Genomic DNA, 14,061 nt, shown 5'->3' with positions numbered 1-14,061 from the left:
AACAGCATTGCCGTTGGTTGGTCTAGTTGCTTGAGCCGCGAGCCTGGGAGTCATCCGTCATGCCTTTCTTTTCCTCCCACCCACGTCCAGTCCATCAGCAAGTCCTAAATGCCATCTCTCATGCATCCACTTCTCTCTGTCCCCAGGGCCACCATGGCCTGCCCTACCCCAAGGTCTGTCTGTATGTCTCACTCTTGGAGCCCCTGCCTGTCCGAGTGGAGAAAGGAGGTGGTGGTGAGAAGCAGGGACCCTCACTTAACCTCAGTCACACTGACCTTGTCAGGTCATGACCTTGACAGTTGAAAAAGGAAGTTGAGGGCCCTTTCCCCAGAAAAACACACACTTGGACACGCACTCAGAGTTTTGTGCTCAGGGCCAGGTTCACAGGTTGTCACCTGTGTGGTTCCACAAGGTCACATGTTCAGAAGAGCCTCATGCTTCGTTTAATGTTCTGCTGTCACTGTCTTGAAATTCTTAATTTTTTTTTTTTTTTGGCTGTGCCACGTGGCTTGTGGGATCTTAGTTCCACAACCAGGGATCGAACCCTGGCCCTCGGCAGTGAAAGCCCAGAGTCCTAACCACTGAACCACAAGGGAATTCCCTTGAAATTCTTAGTTTTTGAACAAGGGGACCCACATTGTTCATTTTTTTAATGGGCCCCACAAATCACATAGCCCGTACTGTTTGTGTACAATTAATGGGGTAAGAAAAGGAGATATTCGGACTCTGATATAGAGCCCTTCCTGCCCCATCGTGGTTCTGTCTCCCTCTTACTCTTTCATCTCATTGTCACCCTAGATCCAATGTTCCACTGCTTCCCAGCCTGGTTTTCCCAGAGTCAGCGGGGCTGCAGCAGCGGCCGAGGTGGATGGGAGACTTGCCAGGGAGGGGAGAGGACTTTGGTGAGTGAGCTGCTCCCCAGGGACCCCCGACTCGTCTCCTCCACTGATGGACACACGAACGCCTCCAGAGACCCGGCTCTTCTCCGTTACAGACCACCTCCCAGTCCCCCCAGGGAGGAGCCTGAGCCTGTGAAGACAGTATAAGCTGGCCCTTGGGGAGAAGCTGCCGACTGAACTCAGAGGCCCGTGAGGGCAGGCCCCAGAGAAACCTGCTGGGCCTGACCAAGTCCACTCACTTGACAAGCTGTGCAGCCCGGGCCCAGCCCTGGTACCACCTTGAGCCATCCTGACCTTTGGGAATCTCTTTCCCACCTGTTCAAAGGGCTGGGGGATCTTGCTCTGAACTTCTGTTTTCTAATTCAAACTCACTGTATGTGAAATCAAGCTCAAAATCACTCATCCTTTTTTTTTGGCCATGCCACGCAACTTGCAGGATCTTAGTTCCCTGACCAGGGATTGAACCCTGGGTCCCCGGCAGTGAAAGTGCCGAGTCCTAACCGCTGGACCACCAGGGAATTCCCTCAAACTGACTCCTTGATTAGTCTTCAGGTTGATTTTAATAACAAATATTAATTTTATAACTATGTACATTATCTGCCATTTGCCTAGTTACAATAGGAAGAGCTCACCTTTAGTGGGTGCTTACTGTGTGCTAGGTGCATTCACTATGCATTTTTTATACACATGATTGTTTTTTCTTTTTTTTTTTTGCCACGTTGGGTCTTCATTGCTCCACACGGGCTGTCTCTAGTTGCGGCGAGCGTGGGCTACACCTCGTTGCGGTGCACAGGCTTCTCATTGCGGTGGCTTCTCTTGTTGTGGAACACAGGCTCTAGGCACGCGGGCTTCAGTAGTTGTGGCACATGGGTTCATTAGTTGTGGCTTGCGGGCTCTAGAGCGCAGGCTCAGTAGTTGTGGCTCACGGGCTTGGTTGCTCCGCAGCATGTGGGCTCTTCCCGGACCAGGGCTCGAACCCATGTCCCCTGCATTGGCAGGCGGATTCTTAACCAATGCACCACCAGGGAAGTCCCACATGATGGTTTTTAATGCTCACAAGCATTCTGTGAGGTAGGGTCTTTGGTTATTCCTGGTTTACAGATGGGGAAACTGAGGCTCAGAGTGGTCAAGCAACTTGCTCAGAGTCACACGGGTAAGATTGGGATTTGAACCTGGACCCTGACTCTAGCGCCTGGTCCCTGTTCCACTGTGCCAGTTCTTCTCCAGGTTGGGGTGTTGGAGGAGAATATGGAGGAGACACAAAGTTCTGACCTTTCAAGAAACCCCCTGTCCCTTTACCCCCGCTGGCTACGGGCAAGCAGCAGGGTTGATGGGCTGGAGAAGGGGACAGGCCCTCTCAGGGATCACCTGGGTGTCATCTTTGTGTCCCCTCTTTCTCTCTCACCCCACATCCCACCAGCCACCGTAAGACTTCTAAACAAAGGCAAGAGAATGAGTCTGAATTATTAGCGCCTGAATTATTAGCTAGTCTCCTGGACTTCGTTCTCTCTGGCTCTGCTTTTTTCTGCCCTATTAGAGCAATCCATCCAAAACACAAATCGGAGCAAGTCTCTCCCCACCACCCCTATCTTTCTCCCTCTCTCTCTGTGTGTATGTGTGTGTGTGTGTGTGTGTGTGTGTGTGTCTCTCTCTCTCACACACACACACACACACACACACACACACACACGCCCCTTTCTCCCCACACACTTTGTCACGAGCTTCTGTCAGTGCTGTGCTTTCTGGGGGCTTTCCTGGCATCGAATAAACACTTTTAATAACAAAAACTCCCCTTTGGCTGAAGCTCCCCCCCGCTGGCTTTGTCTGACATTTTCTCCAACTGCCCTGCTCCGTGCAATGCCATGTACCGTTTAGTGCCGCTGCCCCTTTGCTGTCTGTAGGGGGCTGCTGGGGCATCGTTCGGCTTCCTGCTGACCCAGAAAAGCCACCAAGCCCCCCCCCCGACCGTCCACCACCCGCCCCCAGCCATTCTGGAGGAGCCAGAGGAGCCTCCTGGGGCGAGCTCAGGCCTTGAGGGAGGGTGGCCGCAGCCTGGCTCTGCAGGAAGAATGTCCGGCCGTGCTCCCGGAGCGGCGCCTGCAGCGGAAGGCGGGCCAGACAGCTCCCTGGGGCCCCTGGAAGGCTAGCAGCTCTGGAGGATTGTTGGCTGTGTGTGTACGGGTTGTCTGTGGAAAGATGCCCTCGCTGCTTGGGTGGGAGGCTGAGACCCCCGGCCTCTGAGGGAATGGATTGAGGCCCCCTTTCTGGCATTTCGTCTGGTAAGGTAGGAGGGGTGTGTGTGTGTGTGTGTCCTTCTCCCTGCTGCCCAGATGGCCCTGGTGGCCCTGGCTTCACCGTGTCCCCAGATCCCACGGGTCCTCATCGCCAGGCGGCTGGGGCGCTGTGCCTGGTGCTGGGCAGACCTGGGCTGCAGGTACAGGAATCCCAGGAGAGGAGAGGGAAGGTTTGGGCCACTGGTGTCTCAGGGCCAAGCCCGAGGGGCCAGGGGACCAAGTTGAGTACCCACGCTGGGGGTGTGCATCATCTCACTTCATCCTCACCACACACTTGTGAAGCAAGAATTCCTCTCATCCTACAGATGAGGAAACAGACGCTCTGGGAGGTCAAGTAAATGGCCCAAGGTTACCGCCAAGGGGTGGAGTGGGTTTCTTTTTTTCTTTTGACTGCATGTTGAGTCCATGCCCCCTGCAATGGAAGCATGGTGTCTTAACCACTGGACCACCAGGGAAGTCCCTGGAGTGGGTTTCAAACCTTGGTCCGTGAGACCCCAAACCCAGGCCTTTCCTGGGCCACACACTACCCTGGGTCACTGATTTTTGGATACTTTGAGATGTGAGTAACCCCCAATATGTGCCGTTTCCCCTTCCTCTGGATGAAGAGAGTATTAGGGACTCCAGGGCTTCTTTGGGGCTCAGGATTCAGGACCCCAAACTGTGGAGTCTCAGCTGGGTTAGTGTGGTCATCTTGACTGAGAACTGTCACCCCCTTCCCCCTGCTCAGTGTGCCTCTCACAGCAAAACCAGAATTTTTATTTATTAAAACAATGTCTTTACATTTATTTTATTTATTTATTTTTTTGGCGCCGTTGGGTCTTTGTTGCTGCGTGCAGGCTTTCTCTAGCTGTGGTGAGCAGGGGCTACCCTTCGTTGCAGTGCGCGGGCTTCTGATTGCGGTGGCTTCTCTTGTTGCGGAGCACGGGCTCTAGGCGCGAGGGCTTCAGTAGTTGTGGCTCTCAGGCTCAGTCGTTGTGACCCGTGGGCTCTAGAGCGCAGGCTCACTAGTCATGGCGCACGGGCTTAGCTGCTCCGCGGCATGTGGGATCTTCCTGAACCGGGGCTCAAACCCATGTCCCCTGCATTGGCAGGCGGATTCTTAACCACTGTGCCACCAGGGAAGCCCTAAAATTTTTATTTTTATTGTTATTATTATTTTTGGCTGTGCTGTGCAGCTTGTGGAATCTTAATTCCCCAAGCAGCAATTGAACCTGGACCCTCGGCGTGGAAGCATGGAGTCCTAACCACTGGACCACTAGGGAATTGCCCAGATCAGAATTTTTAAAACGTCATTTCTCCTCGACTGTGATTACAGCATATTACAAACAATGTGATTCTGATAGAAATTCAAACAGTACAGAAGCTTATGCGCCTATTTCCCAGAACCTACTACTGTTAAGGTTTGGACATATACCTTGGGAGAATGTTGTGGCATATATAAAGCTGTACCTATATAGTTCTACGCAAATACAACCATGGTAGTGGTTGTGCCTTTACGCTTCCTTTCAACCCTTAATTAATGTTATGGACATCTTTACATGTCAGTAACATAAGGATCTAACTTATTCATTTTAATGGTCTCCCAGAATCCAGTTTTATGGGTATCCTTTCATTAATTAGTTCCTGGCTAATTTAGACATATAGATTGGCTCCAATTTTTAACCATTTTAAACAATACTGTAACGGACATCTTTGGGGATTTGTGTGGGTAAAACTCATTCCTAGAAGGGTAATTGTAGGTTTTAAAGGAACACTTAGAGTCTTGATAGTTCCTTCCGAATTGTCCTCCAAAAAATGCTGTAGCTCAGAACACGCCTGCAGCAAGGGAGCCCCGTTGCTCTCCTCATTTCCACCTGAGGACCGGATTGCTGCCCCCGACCAGAGTTTCTAATTCAATAATTCTCTGGCAAAGACTGAGAATTGGCAGAGTAGATTCGCATATCCAAGTTTTCAAGCATCCAGTTTTAAATTTAAATTAGTTAAGATTAAATAAAAATTCATTTTCTCAGTCATACCAACCACATTTCAAGAGCTCAGTAGCCACACGTGGCTAGTGGCTACTGCACTGGCCAACACAGCATAGAAAATAGCCTGATTAAGTGACTCAGGCAGGGACAGGCTAGTGTTTATGGTGGGGAAAGAATGGGTTCAGATCACTTCCTTCATACCTAAGGGCCTCCTGAAACCACAGCGCATACCAGTTGAGAGCACTAGAGCTGGGGCTTGCAACGTGGGTTCGAATCCTGGCTCTGCTGCTTGCCAGCTGGGTATGTATGGGTCGGTCATCTACTCCTGGGTCTGTTTCCTCATCTGTAAACTGGGGACAATAGCACCCACCTGTGAATATTAAACTGATGCCTGCGCGTGTCTGGTGCTGGGCATGTAGTAAGTGCTCAGGAAACACTGGAAACAAAATGACAACGGGAAACAGTTATTCATGCTGTACACGGAGGATCTGTGCACTTTTCTGCATATACTGTACATCAATAAAACACTGAAAACAGAACAAACAAAAAATCAGCTGTTAGTGATGCTCAGAACAAATTTTGTGGATGTGCTGAGTGCCCTTGTTCTCTGGTGAAATGGGGGACTCACTGCAGCACTGTGTCATGTGACCTTGGACAGTGACGCCATTGGAACTGTTAGGCTTTTATTTCATTTCTGTCCCTTCCTGCTTCCCATCTGACCTCCTCAAAAAGTTCACCCAAAGAAATGATCACTCCCCTCTCCCTGCTTAGCTGTCAAAACGGGGGCAAAGGTAATGACTTTTGTTTTGGTTAAGTCACCGCAGTTTTCAGATTGTCACGAAAACACCCAGAGGCTGGTAATTTCCAAGCAAATCACAAAGCAACTGAAGAAATCATGCTGTGCACCAGCAGGGGTTTCCAAACCGACACAGGAGCTTCCTGGACGGGCAGTTTTCTCGAAAAGCATAAATCAAGCTAAACGGCCAATTTTATAATTAACTGGGAATCAGTCTCCAGTTAAGCTTCTGCTCGGTAAAATTGGCCAAGAGGTTGCCCAGGGAGAACTGGTGCCCTGCCTCTTCCTTCGGGCACTGGCAGACCTGAGATTGCTTTGCTTTACCACTTTCAAGGATGTTTCAGGATGGGAGGGTGGAGCTCAGCGTGTGGGCAGGACACTTGGGGGAAAGGCACAAGCCAGGGCCTGTGGGTAAGGTGCTGGCGGGACAGGCCACGTGCAAAATGAGCATGGGGGCCCCTGTTCAAAAATTATTAAGAATTTCAAGATGGTGATAGCAGAGCACTAAACCCAGCAAGGGCTCCTCCTAAGCCTGGGATCCTGTGGGATTACCCAGGTCACACACCTGTGCTGCTGGTCCTAGGTACTGGATCACACCTCCAGAAGTTGGGGGGACATCCATGGGTGGGGCGTCAGGCTGAGGGCAAAATACAGCCTCAGAGACTCCAGGGCACAGGACCCCACGAGGCAGAAGCCAGGTAGACAGCAGGAGCAAAATTGGCCCCCTGTTCCAGGCTATAGCATCTACGACAACAACAGAGAAAAATCCAATAGAACAATTCTGCGGGGGAGGCAATTTGGCAGGAAGTGTCAAAATTTTATGCAAACCCTTTGATTCAGCAATTCCACTTTCGACTCCCTTCCACTGCTACCTCTGCGCAAAGGTACAAGGTCATAAATACGAGGATGCTTTTTACTCATGATCTGGACCCGATGGAGGCAATCCAAGCATCTGTCAAAAGGGCATAGGTTAAAAAACCAAGCTACCTCCCCAGGTAAGGATATTTCAAATAAAATGCACTCTGTGGGTGAACTTATGATTCGACTGCTCAAGATATTATCTAAGGCCCCGCTTTTAAAATTTCTTTTTATTGCTGTGCATGGTATCCACTTTGTTCTAAGCCCGGATCCCCACTGGGTGACTGCCAACACCTGGGGGCTACTTATTTTTCGCACATGTCTTCAGCAAGTTGTCTACATCTCAGAATTCCCAACGAAAGTCCTGAGCTGTATCTTCTTGAAACAATTCCTGTGGCTGGAGGAATGCAAGCAATGGTTCTTTTCTTTTCGGTTTTTTTTTTTTTTTTTAAACAATAGCTTTATTGAACTATAATTCACATATCATATAATTCACCCATTATAAAGTACACAGTCCAGCCATCTTCAGTCTATTCCTAGAGTTGTGTAACCCTCATCACAATCGATCTTAGAACATTTTCATCCCCTTAAAAAAACGCTGTACTCATCGGCAGGCACTCACACAACAGTTCTTAATTCAAGCTTACCTGGACCTGCGTCTGTGACTAGGCTGCGCGAGGGGGGGGGGTAGTCACAGCTGCTATAATGGGGGATGCGTGGAAAGGTTGCTGGGGAGGCAGCCACAAGGCCCACCGCATCTGTGCTCTGCTCACTCGTGAAGTTGTGATGTCCCTTTGTCCTCGTCTGGCCCCGAGATGCTGACGGCCTCCTGCAATACGCCTTCCTTGCCTCGCCAAGCTCTTATTGTAAGACTGCCTTCAGTGCAGTAAGAGTGAGCCAGATCTCATGTAAAAGGGATACGGTGGTGGCCAGGATTGGGGAAACCCCAGCCCTGGCCGGGGGGACAAATTATGCAAAGACACGGAGGTCTAAGAGAAACCGGAGAACTTGCCAACTCATAACTGGAAAGCAACGTTCACGTGGGGAAATGGCAAATGATGAGGCCCACGTGTTTCTGTCAATGTCACATTTCTAGCCGTTCTTTTTATTTTTCTTGCTGTGCTATGAAGCGCATAAAGGTTCCTCACGGTCATAGGTTCTTTGTGGATTTACTCTTTTTCCCTCCTTGGAATGCTTCTCAATCTGCAAGTGCTATCGATATTCAGCCATTGTGTTAACATTTACCCAATATTTGGCCCCCCTTTCTTACTTTTAACTTTTGTTCTTTTACATTACGTGTGTTTTCCTCAGCTTTATTGAGATATAATTGACGTATAACATTGTGTAAGTTTAAGGTATTCAATGTGATGATTTGATACACATATATTTTGTGATTACCACAAAAAGGTTATTAAGATCTTTATCACCTCACAGAGTTAGCACTTGTGTGTGGTGAGAACATTTAAGATCTACTCTCTTAGCAATGTATAAGTATTTTAACTGTAGTCGCCATGCTAATCATTAGATCCCCAGAACTTACACGTTGTACAACTAGGAGTTGCCCTTTGACCAGCATCTCCCCATTGCCCCCACCAACCCCTAGCAACCACCGTTCCACTCTCTGTTTCTGTGAGTTCTGTTTCTGTGAGCTGTTTTAGATTCCATCATACAGTATTTGTCTCTGTCTGAATTATTTCACTTAGCATAATACCCTCAAGGTCCATCCATGTTGTCACAGATGGCAGGGACTGGGGAGCAGGGAACTACAGTCGTTTATGCTCTTCTTTATTTTCATTTATCCTTTACTTCTTTGCTTTTATGCATTGAAAGTCCTCCCTCATCCAGCAAACTAACTATCCACCTACATGTGTTTTTCTAGTTGTGTTTTTAAAATTAATTTTGGTGTCTGGTGTGAGAGACCCACCTTCTTAGTTTTTTTCTTTTCCAAATGTTCAATTGTCCCAGTACAGTCCCAGACTCCCAGTAAAGTGCACAAATATTTACCTTGTACATCTTGATGTGTGTACCTATGCAACTACCACCAGATCAAGATATAGAACACTCCCATCACCCCAAGTCTCCCGCATGTCCTTTCCCAGTTAATCCCCCCTCCCCCCAGGGTAACCAGACTTCTGATCTCTCATCAGGAAGAGTCTTTCCCATGTCCTTGTGCTGCTGAAGGAAGAGGTTCTTCATTGATCATATTTTGATGTGGCTGGATAATCCTAGGTAACATTTTACTGAGGGCTTCCCTGCCCCAGGAGTTGTTCCAGAGGCATTGTTCACATGCACTGGCTTGTTTCCTTACCTCACCCTACGAGATGGGTGCTGTCATTGTACTCCCACTTTATAGATAGAAAAAAGAGAAGTGAAGCTCAGAGGGAGGTGATGGAGCTAACTGAGCCCCCAGCAGCCTGCCCCACAGCCTTCCAGATTGACCATTACTCCTCTTGCTTAGGAAATTTGTCCTCCTCCCCCGCAAGAACCCCACTCCAATGTGAAAGCACTGTCCTTGCCTCGAATGGAATCTTCTTTTAAACCTTTTGTTTTGAAATAATCTTAGACTCACAAGAAGTTGCAAAAATAGTACAGAGTTCCCATGTATTCTTCACTTACTTTCTCCCAGTGTTAATATCTTATGTAACCATTGTTCATCAAATAAAATTTTTAAATAATGACTTTCTATTCCTAAAGCATCGGAGATAATTAATGTTCAACATTATCTTATCTTCTCATCTTGGTAATTTGATTTTCCCCACGCAGCTATGAATGATGATAATAATTAATGCTAAAGGGTACCACATATTGCTGACCTTTTACCGTGGATCAGTTATTAGACCAAGTACTTTATATACATGATTGAATTTCATTCTGTTATGTTGACAGTAATTATCTATAAATAAACTAAAAAATAGTAACAGTTATAATGACTGAGTACTCAGTATATGTCAGGTGATGTGGTTTTTTGGCCACGTGGCTTTTGGGACCTTAGTTCCTCGACCAGGGATTGAACCCCGGCTCTCAGCAGCGAAAGCGTAGAATCCCAACCACTGGACCGCAAGGGAATTCCCTCAGGAACTGTGTTTTATACACTTTATCTAATTTAATATCCCCAACAACCTTGTGAAGTAGATGCTAATATTAGCCCCATTTTACAGATGAGAAACTTGACACACAAAAGGGTAAAATTACCCAAACTCACAGGTAAAGTCGGAATCCGAGCCCAGAAAGTGTGACTCCATAGCCCGTACAACGAGCACTAGGCTGTATTATAGCCACAACATTATTACCGACAACCACAGCATGATTCCTTTCCATTCCTAGAGCACTCTAATGGGGCACTGCGGAATATTCTGCTTAAGTCTTCTGGTAATACTGAAGAAATCTGTCCCCCCCCCTCTCAGCAATTTTCACCTCCCATAGCAGGAATGCCTGCAGATCCCCACTATTGCCTCTAGATGGCGCAGTCTAACATCATTTATTTTTTCAATTAATATTCTGTCGTTACGCAGAGTGAGGAAGAGGAACATTGGAGCTGTGGGTGACACGGCCAAGCGTAGGGACAGATTGGGTGAGAGAGAGCAACAAAGGACCTGAATAGACACAATGAGAAGAGGCCTGTGGGGTGACCACTGTCCTCCCGCCCCTCCTGTTGGAATGCAGGTAGTAAAAGCATCGTCCACTCACTGGGGCCTCTGGCACCCGAAGCACTTTACACCCCTTAGCCCATTTTACCATCGCAAAAACCTCACAAGGTAGGCACAATTTTATGATGACAAACGGGGAATTAGAGGCTCAGAATGTGACCCCATCAGTCAGAGGTAGAGCTTGAACTTGAACCTGGGATGGAGTCCTGAACCCCTGCTCTTCTCCACTCTGCGCTTCCTCTTCCTGGTTGCCTGGGCGGATGGGGGAGCCTCAACGCACATACTGGTGCATGGCTTGAACGATTGTTTTTCCTTTTCTCCCTAGAAATTTAGGATCCCCAAGGGCAGACTTGGCCTGACTAGGGTAGGAGACTTGTCCTTACAGGATATCAGAAGGTCCCTGCCTTAGCCCTTATCGAGCTGACCACGCTCTGTGACGTCCTGGGCTTGGACCCGAAAAAGAGCAAGGCCGGCAAACGGAAGGCGACAGGTCAGCGGTCCCGGCGCATCAAAAACCCTGAGACTAAAGTCCCAGCTTTCTCATCGAGGGAGCTGCCTGGGGAATGTTCCACCAAAACATGCTTAGCTGCGATATTTCATATATATATATATATATAATTTTGCATGTGAAAACAATTCCTGCTCGTTGTAGGACATTTGGGAAATAGAGCAAAAATACAAAAATGCAATTCAGATATAAGCTCTATTAACTTTCAGGGTATCATCTTCCTTTTTGTTTTTCATGTGTGTGTATAGCCTTTTTTCACTAAATATTCTAGAATTATGGGCACTTCCCAGTCACTGTATCATTCAGCTATTGTCACAGTAATGCTACATAATAAGAACCCCAAAACTCATGACTTAAAACAATTATTTACTCTGTTTGGGGGTGAACTGGGGGTCAGTTGGCTGATCTAGGCTGTTGGCAGGGTCTGGGTCTGCTTCATATTTCTCTCATTCTCCTGGGACTAGAAGGCTATCTGGAGCCAGTCCTTATGGCAAGAGGGCACGAGAGGGCAAACCCTACCACACCATGCATTTTAAACCTCTGTGTGCATCACAGAATCTACTGTTCCACTGGCCAAAGCTGTCACCTGAATGACCAGCAAGGAGTGGGAAAGTACTTTCTGCTTCGTTCATGGGAAGGATTGCAAATTCACATGGCCAAGGATATGGGTACAAGGAGGGCTAATGAACTTGGAACAGTATTATCATTTACCACAACTATTAAACATTCTTTGAAAACATTATTTTTAATCAGGGCACTATTTCCCTCCTTGTGGATGTGATTTATTTAACCATTTCTTATTAGTGGACATTTATTATTTCATGATTTTCTATTATAAAACACAATCACTATGGCTGCACACACAACTTTGAATGCATCTTAGATTATTTTAGAATATACTTATTCAGTTCTTGGTATATATTAGCCTTCAATAGTGTATGAGAGTGTTCATCTCACTGCATCACTGTCCACATCACACACTGTGATTTTTTTTGTTTGCTTCTTCAAAGACAAGAGGATGGGGGATAAGAAAGGCCAGGGGTAGGGGTTTCGCAGAGAAACATGTAGGTGGTTGAAGGGAGAAGGAAGGAAATTAGAGAAGATTGGGAAGGAGGAATTTGCCCAAGAAGACTGCAAGGCAGGATGGGAAATACATTTCTTCAGAACTCAACCTGTCCTTGCAGACCTAGACCCTCTACCCCAGGCCATTGTCACATGTCATACCCAGCACTCCCTGGGGCTGCAGCACGTTTTCCTTTGAGCATCTCTTCACCCAGCTGAGATTTTCTGCTCTGTGGTGCACCTAATGTTTTCATGATCACTGAGGCCAAAGGTTCTGTTGGAGAGATGTGGAGAATTTTTAGCTTGACCATCCTCCATAGAGCTCAGTCCTCACGCAGGGAAAAGCGTCTGATTCTAGTTACCCACAAGATCTCGCAGGTTGGACCCCAGCTGTCATTCCAGGAAGTGAAATGCCCCTTCTGCTCTTTGACTTCCGCAGAAACTTGCCTTTTCAGCGTGTCCCTCGACACCTTGCTAGAAGCCGACCGTAGATCCCTCCCCAGCACCCAGGTCCTGCTGGTCCTTCAAGCCGGAAGTTATCCCCAGATTGGGCTCATTTAGCCCATGAGAGGCTGGCTCTGGAGCCATTATTGGGAGATGTCTAGCCTGGGAAATAGGAGTGTGGACTATAGAATCAGGAGACTTGGGTTCAAATTCTGTCTCTGACATTTGGTAGCTGAGAAACTTGGGATGAATTTTTTACATAGGAGTCTTTAATAATGTCTTAAACTTTAACAATTTTTGTACAATCAAATAACAGAATTTAACATTCAATTGGAAGAGAGTCAAATTTTTATGGTTGACCCTTGAACAGCACGGAGGTTAGTCCACGTGTAACTTATACTCATCTTTGGGGTGAATTTTTAAACTTCTATGAGCCTTTCTTTCAGTATCTGCAGAGGAAGGTCAGAATAACAGCATGCTCCTTTCATTACGGATGAAATGAGATAAATGCACGGAAAGCTCTCAGAACAATCCCTGGCTCATGGCAGCGGCCAAAAAGCTGTTCTTCTCATTTTGAGGGAATCTCCTCCAAACTCTCTCTTCTTTCTGGTTTTCATGGGAGACAAACACACATGTTTGAATCCCGGTTTCCAATGGTTGCTGGTTTAAACATTGGTTTCTTTCTCCCATAGCTGCTGTCCTGTTTGGAAGAGAGAGGGCTGGACACATCGGGCATTCTCAGGGTGCCAGGGTCAAAGTTATGGTTTGGCTTCCCCACTTCGTTGAGGCTGCGTCGCCCAGCACCCTCCTCCGTGCGTTAAGCCAGGAGAGAATCCATTTCATGGTTTATCAGTGTTCTGTCTTTGGTATCTGTTTGGGTCATGGAATCCCAGGAGGGTTTGGAAGGGTGAAGTTGGCACAATACAGCAGAGGGGTTGAGAGTGCGGGCCCTGGAGTCAGACCACTCACATTTATTGAGCTAAACCCTGTGCTGAGTGACTTACACACAGTAGGCCATTAGACTTACACACATCTTATCACCACTTTGCGGATGAGGAAACTGAGGCCCAGAGGAGCGGCAGAGTGACTTTCACTGGAGCCTTGAGCCAACTTCTCATCAGCGCCCCTCCTTCCTTCAGGGGCTGGAACACAAGCTGAATCACAACGACGCATCTGATTTGCTCCAAATGCCCCTCCAGGCACTGCCAGCGCCTCTGCTCACCGCGGAGTACCTCCAGGCCTTCCCTGTGCTGCCCAGCGAGCATGCCCAGCCCTTTGTGTTTGGGGGGAAGAGTGTCTGATGGCACTGGCCTTGGCTGGAGAGGGGAAGTGGTGGGAAGACAGGACTGTCCCTGTGACCTCGAGCTGTGAGTGCGTGCACATCTGACTATGTGTGTGCGTGCACGCACGTGTGTGCATGTGTATGGTGTAGATGTGTGTCCATGCATGTGCTGTGTGTATGCACGTGTGTGTGTGTAGTGTGACAGGGGAGGAGAGGAGGGTAAGTGTTTGCCCACCACAGTCCCTATCAGTCCCCACTGGACCGGTTTTCTTCCCTTCACGATATCCATGGGGTCGAGCCTATT

General features: G+C 47.8%; 1 non-coding gene across 1 annotated transcript; it reads right to left on the bottom strand.

Annotated features, from left to right (window-relative positions):
• Positions 1 to 1,343: 1,343 nt before the first annotated feature.
• TRNAE-UUC (transfer RNA glutamic acid (anticodon UUC)) lies at positions 1,344 to 1,417 on the bottom strand. The gene has a single exon. It is a non-coding gene; the product is annotated as a tRNA-Glu (tRNA).
• Positions 1,418 to 14,061: the final 12,644 nt, after the last annotated feature.

The sequence above is a fragment of the Delphinus delphis genome, chromosome 15 (assembly GCF_949987515.2).
Source record: "Delphinus delphis chromosome 15, mDelDel1.2, whole genome shotgun sequence".
Classification (NCBI taxonomy): domain Eukaryota; kingdom Metazoa; phylum Chordata; class Mammalia; order Artiodactyla; family Delphinidae; genus Delphinus; species Delphinus delphis.
The sequence above is the reverse complement of the archived record's forward strand: the minus strand, read 5'-3'. Positions and strand labels throughout refer to the sequence as shown.